Below are 13,283 nucleotides of genomic sequence, written 5' to 3'. Positions count from 1 at the left end.
ACAGTGTATTCTTAGAGAAAACTAACAGTGGTGTGATTTGACTTAGGTCTCAGGCAGCAGGAGGAAAATCATACCTGGTACTTCAACTACAAATGCCTAAAGAGGACATAGGCCCATGAAGAAATCCTGTTACCACCACTTCCTAAACTAGGATGATTTTCTAATTCCATTCTACCTTTATACCCACAGGTAAGTTTAAATTTCGCCTCTAATCAAAGAAGCTTCTTTTTGCAGCAGAAGACTGTAAACGAAAGCCAGAGAAATGCTAGCTACATCTGCAGCACAACTCCTGTACCTAAGGTCAGGGAACATCATTGAAGAACAGACAGAAAGAGTCTAAGAGCAAGGGGACCAAGAATTCAGCTATGGCACTGTTCCTTCTGTCTATGACAGAGAAGCTGCACCCATGAAAGCTCAACAGATCAACAATGTGGCCACCTAAACAAGACCTGGAAAATTCCAACAGCAGTTGACACCCAACATAGATGGTGAAATCTCACCAGGTTTCATTCCTACATGGTGACCTAAAGGCAACTAACAACTGCTGAGAGGTGGAGAATTAATCTTCCTAGTGATGAGATTCTGATTAGTTATCCAATAATGAGTGGTCAGCCTCATAAAAATACCCATTCAGGTAACACTGAATATGCTCAGCAGGAGAGATGATAGATAGATAGATAGATAGATAGATAGATAGATAGATAGATAGATAGATAGATAGATAGATGATAGATAGATAGATAGATAGTAGATAGATAGATGATAGATAGATTACAAATATACACATATACACTTATCCATATATATACACCTATACACATATACATACATACACATATACACATATATATAACAACAACAATGAAAGATAAAGTCCCATCAGTTTTGGAGGGAGTGGGGAGTACATGGAAGGATCAAGGGAGGAGACAGAGAGGAAAAATGCTGTAGTTGTATTTTAATTAAATTTTAAAAATTAAATATTAAATGATGGTTATTTTCAGTCAAATCATAGAATAAAAATTTTCAAACTTAGAGAGAAATATGCCCACCTAGATACAAGAGACCTTAAGAAAGCAATTAGACAGGACCAGAAATGGGCCTCCCCACAATATAAGATACTTAAAACACATAAAAAAGAAAGGGGATTAAAAACTATAGGAGAGAAAGGTCAAATCACACACGAAGAAAGGTTCATCAACATGACATTTGATTATTTGATAGAAACTTTTTCTTTTAAGAATGTGTTTGTTTTCATTTTTACTTATATTAACGTGTACATCTATGCGTCCATGTAGTCATGCATACACATGCACACACACACAGGTGCCCACAGAGGCCAGAATAAGGTGTTGGGTTCCTTGGAGCTATAGCTATAGCTACACAAAGTTGTGAGTTGGAAACTGAACATCTTCTGTAGGACCAGCAAGTACTCTTAACAACTGAGCCATGTTGACATCACCTAGATAAAAACTTCAAAGGCCAAAAGTATTGGAAAGATACATCCATGACCATAACTGATAACCCAAACTATCATCTCCAAGAAAACTATCTATTAAAAATCAGGGAGAAGTCAAGTATGGTGGCATACAACTTTTTTTTGCTCTTTTTTTTTTTTCATCTTTATTAACCTGAGTATTTATTATTTACATTTCGATTGTTATTCCCCTTCCCGGTTTCCAGGCCAACATCCCCCTAATCCCTCCCCCTCCCCTTCTCTATGGGTGTTCCCCTGCCCATCCTCCCCCCATTACCGCCCTCCCCCCAACAATCACGTTCACTGGGGGTTCAGTCTTGGCAGGACCAAGGGCTTCTCCTTCCACTGGTGCTCTTACTAGGCTATTCATTGCTACTTATGAGGTTGGAGTCCAAGATCAGTCTTTGGGTAGTGGCTTAGAACCTGGAAGCTCTGGTTGGTTGGCATTGTTGTTCATATGAAGTCTCAAGCCCCTTCAAGCTCTTTCAGTCCTTTCTAAGATTCCTTCAATGGGGGTCCCATTCTCAGTTGGCATACAGCTTCAATCCTAGCACTTTGGAGGAAGATCTCTGTGAGTTCAAGGCCAGCCTGGTATATGTACATAGTAAGTTCCAGAACAGACAGAGCTATATAGTTAGACTTTGTCTAAAAGACAACAAAACTAACTAACTAACTAGCTAACTAACTAACTATCTAACTATCTAACTATCTAACTATCTAACTAACTAACTTACTAACTGGAATTGGAAGAGAAAATCTTCGTGATAAGAGCAGATTAAAGAATATATGAGCACTCCCGCGGATCCCGGCCCGCAGCAGCTCTCTGCTCCCAAACCCCGTGGGAGAGAGACCTCACCACCTGATCAGGTGGGCACTCCTGAGGCTGCAGAGCGGAGGAGACCACCAACACTGCCCACCCCTGCCCACATCTCTGGCCCAAGAGGCAACTGTATAAGGCCTCTGGGTTCCCGTAGGGGAGGGCCCAGGAGCGGCAGGACCCCTGCGCCTGAGACACCGCCGGAACCTGAAGGAAACAGACCGGATAAACAGTTCTCTGCACCCAAATCCCGTGGGAGGGAGAGCTAAACCTTCAGAGAGGCAGACACGCCTGGGAAACCAGAAGAGACTGCACTCTGCACACATCCAGACGCCAGAGGAAAACACCAAACTTCATCTGGAACCCTGGTGCACGGAGGCTCCCGGAAAGAGCGGCGCAGATCTTCCCGGTTGCTGCCACCGTGGAGAGGACTTAGGCAGTGCCCCACAAGCAAACTTGAGCCTTGGAACCACAGGTAGGACCAACTTTTCCCCTGCAAGAAACCTGCCCGGTGAACTCAAGACACAGGCCCACAGGAACAGCTGAAGACCTGTAGAGAGGAAAAACTACACGCCCGAAAGCAAAACACTCTGTCCCCATAACTGGCTGAAAGAAAACAGGAAAACAGGTCTACAGCACTCCTGACACACAGGCTTATAGGACAGTCTAGCCACGGTCAGAAATAGCAGAACAAAGTAACACTAGAGATAATCTGATGGCGAGAGGCAAGCGCAGGAACCCAAGCAACAGAAACCAAGACTACATGGCATCATCGGAGCCCAATTCTCCCACCAAAATAAACATGGAATATCCAAACACACCAGAAAAGCAAGATCTAGTTTCAAAATCGTATTTGATCATGATGCTGGAGGACTTCAAGAAAGATGTGGAGAACTCCCTTAGAGAACAAGTAGAAGCCTACAGAGAGGAATCGCAAAAATGCCTGAAAGAATTCCAGGAAAACATAAATAAACAAGTAGAAACTCATAGAGAGGAGACACAAAAATCCCTGAAAGAATTCCAGGAAAACACAATCAAACAGTTGAAGGAATTAAAAATGGAAATAGAAGCAATCAAGAAAGAACACATGGAAACAACCCTGGATATAGAAAACCAAAAGAAGAGACAAGGAGCTGTAGATACAAGCTTCACCAACAGAATACAAGAGATGGAAGAGAGAATCTCAGGAGCAGAAGATTCCATAGAAATCATTGACTCAACTGTCAAAGATAATGTAAAGCGGAAAAAGCTACTGGTCCAAAACATGCAGGAAATCCAGGACTCAATGAGAAGATCAAACCTAAGGATAATAGGTATAGAAGAGAGTGAAGACTCCCAGCTCAAAGGACCAGTAAATATCTTCAACAAAATCATAGAAGAAAACTTCCCTAACCTAAAAAAAGAGATGCCCATAGGCATACAAGAAGCCTACAGAACTCCAAATAGATTGGACCAGAAAAGAAACACCTCCTGTCACATAATAGTCAAAACACCAAACACACAAAATAAAGAAAGAATATTAAAAGCAGTAAGGGAAAAAGGTCAAGTAACATATAAAGGCAGACCTATCAGAATCACACCAGACTTTTCACCAGAAACTATGAAGGCCAGAGGATCCTGGACAGATTTCATACAGACCCTAAGAGAACACAAATGCCAGCCCAGGTTACTGTATCCTGCAAAACTCTCAATTAACATAGATAGAGAAACCAAGATATTCCATGACAAAACCAAATTTACACAATATGTTTCTACAAATCCAGCACTACAAAGGATAATAAAGGGTAAAGCCCAACATAAGGAGGCAAGCTATACCCTAGAAGAAGCAAGAAACTAATCATCTTGGGAACAAAACAAAGAGAAGAAAAGCACACAAACATAACCTCACATCCAAATATGAATATAACAGGAAGCAATAATCACTATTCCTTAATATCTCTCAACATCAATGGCCTCAACTCCCCAATAAAAAGACATAGATTAACAAACTGGATACGCAATGAGGACCCTGCATTCTGCTGCCTACAGGAAACACACCTCAGAGACGAAGACAGACATTACCTCAGAGTGAAAGGCTGGAAAACAATTTTCCAAGCAAATGGTCAGAAGAAGCAAGCTGGAGTAGCCATTCTAATATCAAATAAAATCAATTTTCAATTAAAAGTCATCAAAAAAGATAAGGAAGGACACTTCATATTCATCAAAGGAAAAATCCACCAAGATGAACTCTCAATCCTCATCTTCGGTTGGTTTATATACAAGTGTGCAATTTCTAGGCTTGAATGTAAAATGATGCTATCTGGTGCTGGATAGAGGAGCCTTATTTTTTATTATGGCAGCTTGCTATTTTTGTAACATGGTGATTTGGTTGAACACAATAAAGTACAGTAGTAACTGATCTCCCCTTCTTCCTGGATGAGTGAGGAGATGATTAAATGTTGATGTCAGCATCCTTGAGCATATTCAGATGAGCTTCTGCTTCTGTTGAAAAGGATGCTGTGTGTGATTGTGGTCCAAAGCTTTGAAGCACTACTTGGCATCTCCTTCCTTGGAGGTCTCACTGTTTAAACATAACAGATTTGATAGCTTGTTGGTAAGGTGAGGTCCAGCTTGTCTCCACTAGGTCATCTTCATGTGAATCCGGTGGTTATACGGTTTTGTTTTAGGGATATTTCATTTTTTTAATAACGGTTTTAGCTGACATTCATGGAGAGAATGAATCCTTAGAACTGTGCCACTAGTGAAAGGAAATCCTGTCTAGAGTATGTTTCTTTACAAAGCTGTGTCACACCATCCTTTGGGCCCTCTGCTGGAAAAGTAGAATCAAGTCTCAAATAATGCCTTTTAAATTGTATCCTCTAGTATTATAGATGTAGGACAGTACTGTATCATACCTCTGTGGATGTAAAATAGCTTGTACCTGCTTTATGATACGTAGTAGTGACCGTGCTTTATCAGAGCTGTTTTTAATGATGTTGCTCAGAATGTTTTCTTTCCAGATGATGATTGAGAAGCTAATTAAAAAAAAATGGTGCCAGGTACCACAAGAGTAAAAAAAAAAAAAAAGAATATATGAGCACTATAAACTAGCTCTATAAAGCAGAGTGAAAGGAATGCATCAGGCTGAAGAGAATGATAAACATGATCAAAAAGTCACAGGGAATGGAGACATAGCTTAATACTATATCAGAATAATGATTATGATATTATTATCATAATTGATCAAAAGCACCTAATAAAATCTACAATGTCAACAAAATGACAAAATTAAAAGTCAACTTTCAACAACCCTGACTATCAATGGTCTCAATTTTCCCAATAAAAAGATGCAGCCTAGAAGGTTGAATGGGAAGACAGGATCCAGATTTTTGTTGCCTCCAAGAACATAATCTCCCGATCAGTGATAGACAGTGCCTTGGAGCCATAGGTGGGGAAAAGGTATTCCAAACAAGTGAAACTAGGGAGTAAGTAGAAACAGCCATTCTAGTACCTGACAGAACTTGTCAGGGGAGATAATAAGGCCATGTCATAGTCATTAGAAGAACAATACACCCAGAAGATATGACAATCCTAAATATGTATGTGGCAAACACAAGGGTATGAAATTTCACAGAACAAACACTAAATGCAAAACCACAGAGTAAATCCAACACAATAATTGTGACTTTTAAGACCACATACTCACCAAGATAGGGTATCTAGGCAATGACTAAACAGAGAAACATTACAGTTAAATGCCATAAATCAAATGGACCTAACAGACATGCACAGAACATTTCACTCCACCACTAAAGGATACACAGTCTTTCTAGTAGCCCATGAAATTTTCACAGAAACTGACCGTATTTTTCACCAAACTCAAGCTCTCAGAAAATACTAGAAATATGAAATAACATCCTGTATCTGGACCATAGCTATCTATAACCCCAGTTCCAGGTAACTCAGTGCCCTTCTTCTAGATTCCATAGGCTCCAACACACACATAGATAATGTGTATACAACATAATTTTTTAAAGAACAAAACTTGTGGAAACAGGAGCGATGGCTCAGTGTTTAAGAGCAATGACTACTTCTTCCAAGAGGACCCAGGTTCAATTCCCAGCACCCACATGGCAGCTCACAATTGCCTGTAATTCTGAGATCTGACACCCTCACACAGACATACATGCAGGCAAAACACCAATGCATATAAATGAAAACAAATGCTAATTTTTAAATGAAAAAAAGAACAAAACATGCTCTGTGAAAGACTATTTAAAAGATAAAGTGAGGATCAGGTATGGTAGAACACCCCTTTAGCACCAGAACATGAAGGCAAGAAAAGAGGATCCCTAAGTTTAAGGGCAGCCTAGTCTAGAGAGCAAGATCTAGGACAACCAGGGCTAAATAGAGAAACCCTATCTAAACAAATAATGATAATAGCAACAACAACAATAACAGCAACAATATAAGAGGAAGCACAGCCAGCAAGATTGCTCAGTGAGTTTGTACTTGCTGGCAACCTCAGCTCGATCCTCCAGGTCATACATCATGGTAAAATGAACGGACTTCCACAAATTGTCCTCTGACTTTTACATATGTGCTGTGGTCACATGTAAATAAATAAATAAATAAATATTTTAAAATGTGATAAAGAACAAAATATTGTTATAAACTATGAAAGTAGAGGCCATAGACTGGGAGAGAAAAAGGGAACAAAATGTTTTAAAATATGAAAGTATGGTTTTCCTTCTGTGTCCAGATCTGACCCTATGCTGCAGCTCTCTGTACCAGGATCCTGCCAGGAGAGACCTGTTCTCCCAGGAATGCTGACATACATAAGAGCTCAGGTAAGACCACCACTTCTGCACATAGAGCCCTCAGGACCCAGGAACTGAGGAGCAGTCTGGGAGAGGATCCTTCTGGTTTCCCTTTGCACCTAGAGCTAATCCTGTGCCAAAGCTCAGTATCGAAATCCTACCAGGAGAGAGCGGGTTACCAGAAGGACTGACACAGAGGCTTAAATGAGTGTCAAGTCACTGTCAGAGACAGCAATACCAGCTAATACCAGAGATAAATAGATATTGAGAGGCAGATGCAAGGAACTAAGCAACAGAAACCAAGACCACTTGGTATCATCAGAACCCAGGTCTCCCACCATGGCAGGTCCTGGATACTCCAAAATACCAGAAAAGCAGAATTTTGATTTGAAATCACAGCTAATGATGAAGTTAGAGGACTTTAAGGACATAAATAACTCCCTTAAAGAAATACAGGACAACACAAGTAAACAATTAGAAGCCCTTAAAGAGGAACCAAAAAAAAAAAAAAATCCCTTAAAGAATTACAGGAAAACACAATGAAACAGGTGAAGGAATTGAACAAAACCATCCAGGATCTAAAAATGGAAATGAAAACAATAAAGAAATCACAAAGGGAGACAATCCTAAAGATAGAAAATCTAGGAAAGAAATCAGGAGTCATAGACACAAAAATCACCAACAAAATACAAGACATAGAAGAGAAAATCTCAGGGGCAGAAGATACCATAGAAAACATTGAAACAACAGTCAAAGAAAATGCAAAATGCAAAACGATCCTAACCCAAAACATCAAGAAAATCCAGGGCACAATAAGAAGATCAAACCTAAGAATAATAGATTTAGAAGAGAACAAAGATTCCCAACTGAAAGGGCCAGTTAAAATCTTCAACAAAATTATAGAAGAAAATTTCTCTAACCTAAAGAAAAAGATGCCCATAAACATACAAGGAGCCTACAGAACTCCAAATAGATTGGACCAATTAAGAAATTCCTCCTATCCCATAATAATCAGAACACCAACTGCACTAAACAAAGAAAGAATATTAAAAGCAGTAAGGGAAAAAGGTCAAGTAACATATAAAGGCAGACCTATCAGAATTACACCAGACTTCTCACCAGAGACTATGAACACCAGAAGATCCAGGGCAGATGTCATTCAGACCCTAAGAGAACACAAATGCCACACAAACATTTCACCTCTAACAACAAAAGTGATAGGAAACATCATTGGTCCATAATATCTTGTAACACCAATAGACTCAATTCCCCAATATAAGAACATAGACTAACAGACTGGATACATAAACAGTACCCAACATTTTGCTGCATACAGGAAACACACCTCAGTGACAAAGACAGACACTACTTCAGAGTAAAAGGCTGGGAAAAAATTTCCAAGCAAATGGTCCCAAAATCAAGCTGGAGTAACCATTCCAATATCAAATAAAGTCAACTTTCAAGCAAACTTTATAAAAAAAAAAAAGATAAAGAAGGACACTTCATACTCATCAAAAGAAAAATCTACCAAGTTGAACTCTCAATTCTGAATATCTATTCTCCAAATGAAAGGGCACCCAGATTCATAAAAGAAACTTTACTAAATCTAAAAACACACATTATACCTCACACAATAATAGGGGGAGACTTCAACACCACACTCTTCTCAATGGGCAGATCATGGAAACAGAAAATAAACAGAAAACACAGAGAAACTAACAGAAGTTATGGACCAAATGACTTTAACAGATATCTATAGAACAGTTCATCTGAAAACAAAACATTATATCTTCTTCTCAGCTTCTTAGCACTGCATGGTACCTTCTGCAAAACTGATCTATAATCAGCCATAAAACAGGCCTCAACAGGTCCTCAAAAGAAGATGGAAATAATCCTATGCAACTTATCAGATCTAAGGCTGATCAGGACTAAGGCTGATCTTCAATAACAACAAAAACAAACAAGTAAAAAACAAAACCAGAAAGCCCACGTACACATGGAAGCTGAACAATGCTCTACTCAATGATAACTTGGTCAAGGAAGAAATAAAGAAATTAAACACTTTTTAGAATTTAATTAAAATTAAAACATTAAAACACAACATACCCAAATGTGAAAGACACAATGAAAGCAGCGCTAAGAGGAAAACTCATACCCCTGTGTGCCTCCAAAAAGAAATTAAAGAGAGCATACACTAGCAGCTTAACAGCACACCTGAAAGCTCTAGAACAAATAGAAGCAAATATACACAGGAGGAGTAGGAAATAATCAAACTCAGGGCTGAAATCAACCAAGTAGAAACAAAAAGAACTATACAGAGAATCAAAAAAACCAGGAGCTACTTCTTTGAGAAAAATCTACAAGATAGATAAAACCTTAGCCAGACTAAACCAGAGGGCAGAAAGACAGTATCCAAATTAGCAAAATCAGAAAGGAAAAGGGAGACATAACAACAGAAAATGAGGAAATTCAAAATAATCATCAGATCCTACCACAAAAGCCTATACTCAACAAAACTGTAAAATCTGGATGAAATGGACAATTTTCTAGACAGATACAAGTTATCAAAGTTAAATCAAGATCAAATAAACCATCTAAACAATCCTATAACTGCTAAAGAAATTGAAGCAATCATTAAAAGTCTCCCAACCAAAAAAAAAAAAAAAAAAAAAAAAACCAGGACCAGATGGGTTTAGTTCAAAATTCTATCAAACCTTCATAGATGGCCTAATACCAATACTCTTCAAACTATTCCACAAAATAGAAACAGAAGGAACACTACCCATTTCATTCTTTGAAGCCACAACTATGCTTATACCTAAACCACACAAAGACCCTACAAAGAAAGAGAACTTCAGAACAATTTCCCTTATATCAATGCCAAAATACTCAATAAATTTCTTGCAAACTGAATCCAAGAGCACATCAAAAGAATCATTCATCAGGATCAAGTAGGCTTCATCCCGGGGATGCAGGGATGGGTCAATATACAGAAATCCATCCACATAATACACTATATAAACAAACTCAAAGAAAAAAAAAGCACATGATCATCTCCATAGATGCTGAGAAAGCATTTGACAAAATTCAACACCCCTTCCTGTTAAAAGTCTTGGAAAGATCAGAAATTCAAGTCCCATACCTAAACATAGTAAAAGCAATATACAGTAAACCAGTAGCCAACATCAAGCTAAATGGAGAGAAACTTGAAGCAATCCCACTAAAATTACACACAAGACAAGACTGCCCATTCTCTCCCTACCTAATCATTATAGTACTTGAATGCCTAGCTAGAGCCATTAGACAACAGCAGCAGCAACAACAACAACAACAACAACAACAACAAAAAGTCAAAGGAATACAAATTGGAAAGAAAGAAGTTGAAATATCACTATTTGCAGATAATATGATAGTGTACTTAAGTGACCCCCCAAAATTCGAAAAGAGAACAGTTAATAAACAACTTCAGCAAAGTGGCTGGGTATAATATTAACTCAAACAAATCAGTAGCCTTCCTCTACTCAAAGGATAAACAGGCTGAGAAAGGAATTAGAGAAAAGACACCCTTCAGAATAATCACAAATAATGTAAAATACCTTGGGGTGACTGTAACCAAGCAAGTGAAAGATCTGTATAACAAGAACTTCAAGTCTCTAAAGAAAGAAACTGAAGAAGATTTCAGAAGATGGAAAGATCTTCCATGTTCATGGATTAGCAGGATTAATATAGTAAAAATGCCATTTTAGCGAACACAATCTACAGATTCAATGCAATCCCCATAAAAGTTCCAAGACAATTCTTCACAGAGTTAGAAAGAGCAATTTGTAAATTCATTTGGAATAACAAAAAACTCATGATACCGAAAACTACTCTCAACAATTAAAAAACTTATCAGGGAATCACCATCCCTAACTTCCAGCTGTACTACAAAGCGATAGTGATTTAAAAAAAAAAAAAGTATATGGTATTGGTACAGAGACACACAGGTAGATCAGTGGAATAGAATTGAAGAACCAGAATGAACCCATACACCTATGGTCATTAGATCTTTGACAAAGGAACTAAAACCATCTAGTGGAAAAAAGATAGCATTTTCAACAAATGGTGTTGGTTCAACTGGAGGTCAGCACACAAAAGAATGCAAATTGACCTGTTCTTACCTCCTTGTACAAAGCTTAAGTCCAAGTGGATCAAGACCTCCACATACAACCAGATACACTGAAATTAATAGAGGAGAAAGTGTAGAAGAACCTCTAACACATGGATGGGCACAGGGGAAATTTTCCTGAAAACAACACCAATGGCTTATGCTCTAAAGATCAAGATTTGAGAAATGGGACATCATAAAATTGCAAAGCTTCTGTAAGTAAAAAGGCACTGTCATTAGGACAAAATGGCAACCAGCTGATTGGGAAAAGATCTTTACCAATCCTACATCCGATAGAGAGCTAATATTCAAACTATACTAAGAATTCGAGAAGTTAGACTCCAGAGAGCCAAATAACCCAATTAAAAAATAGACTACAGAGCTAAACAAAGAATTTACAGATGAGGAATATCGAATGGTCAAGAAGCACCTAAAGAAATGTTCAACATCCTTAGTCATCAGGGGAATGCAAATCAAAATAACCCTGAGATTCCACCTCACACCAGCCAGAATGGCTAAGATCAAAAACTCAGGTGACAGCAGATGATAATGAGGATGTGGAGAAAAAGGAACACTCCTCCATTGTTGGTGTGATTACAAATGGTACAACCACTGTGAGAATCAGTCTAGAAGTTCTTCAGAAAACTGGACATTCCACTGCCTGAGGACCCAGCTATACCACTCCTGGGCTTATACCTGAAATACGTTCCAACATACAACAAGGACACATGTTCCACTACACTCATAGCAGCCTTATTTATAATAGCCAGAAGCTGGAAAGAACCCAGGTGTCCTTCAACAGAGGAAGGGATACAGAAAATGTGGTACATTTACCCAGTGGAGTACTACTCAGCTATTAAAAACAATCACTTCATGATATCCTTAGGCAAAAGGGTAGAACTAGAAAATTTCATCCTGAGTGAGGTAACCCCATCACAAAAGAACACACATGATATGTAGTCACTGATAAGTGGATATTAGCCCAAAAGCTCAGAGTACTCAAGATACAATTCACTGACCCAATGAAACTCAAGAAGAAAAAAAACCAAAGTGTGGATGCTTCAGACCTTCTTAGAAGTTGGAACAAGAATACTCACAGGAGGAAATAATGGAGACAAAGTGTGGAGCAGAGACTGAAGGAAAGACCCGCCAGAGACTGCCCCACCTGGGGGATGCATCCCATATACAGACACCAAACCCAGACAATATTCCTGATGCCAAAAAGTGCATGCTGACAGAAACCTGATATAGTTGTCTCCTGAGAGACTCTGCCAGAGCCTGACAAATACAGAGGTGGATGCTTGCAGTCAACCATTGAACTGAGAATGGGGTCCCCAGTGGAGGAGTTGAAGAAAGGACTGAAGGAGCTGAAAGGATTTGCAACCCCATAAGAAGAACAGCAATGTCAACCAACCAGACACCCCACAGTTCCCAGGGACTAAACCCCCAGCCCAAGAGTACATAGGGATGGACCTATGACTCCAGCTGCATATTTAGCAGAGGATGGCCTTGTTGGGCATCAATTGGAAGAGAGGCCCTTGAACCCATCAAGGCTTGATGCCCCAGTGTAGTGAAATGTCAGGGCGGGGAGGTGGGAGGAAGTTGGTGGGTGAGTTGTTGAGGGAGCACCCTCACAGAAGCAGGGGAAGGAGGGAAGGGATGGTGATTTTTGGAGGGAAAATGGGAAAGGGGATAACATTTAAAATGTAAAGAAAAAAGATGACATAGACTGGCCGAGGGAAGCATGTCTGCAAGGGATACTTATAGGTAGAATTCAAAGTAACCTGCCCTAAGCCATGGGTAACTCATTGGAGGACATGGATGTCTAGGAAATGCTCTGTGACAGGCTTGGTGTTTGAAGGGTATCTCAGAATGCCTCCAAATCTTTGAACTGTTCCCCACCAACCCTACCCTCATGAATGATAAAGTAACACCACTTGTTTGTTATTGTCTCTGTGGATGCCAACTCGAAACAGGCCAAGGTCAAACTTAGAATAAGCGAATGAAAGAGCTGTTCCCAATATTTCAACGTTTGAGTGAAGAAAA

At 39.2% G+C, this 13,283-nt stretch overlaps 1 long non-coding RNA gene across 1 annotated transcript in view; it reads right to left on the bottom strand.

Annotated features, from left to right (window-relative positions):
• LOC108348790 (uncharacterized) overlaps positions 1–13,283 on the bottom strand; it is a 133,154-nt gene that overhangs the window by 62,488 nt on the left and 57,383 nt on the right. The window lies entirely within an intron of this gene.

Source organism: Rattus norvegicus, chromosome 18 (assembly GCF_021556685.1).
Source record: "Rattus norvegicus strain SHRSP/BbbUtx chromosome 18, alternate assembly SHRSP_T2T, whole genome shotgun sequence".
Taxonomy (NCBI): Eukaryota; Metazoa; Chordata; class Mammalia; order Rodentia; family Muridae; genus Rattus; species Rattus norvegicus.
Note: the sequence above shows the minus strand (reverse complement) of the source record. Positions and strands in the feature narration are given on the sequence as shown.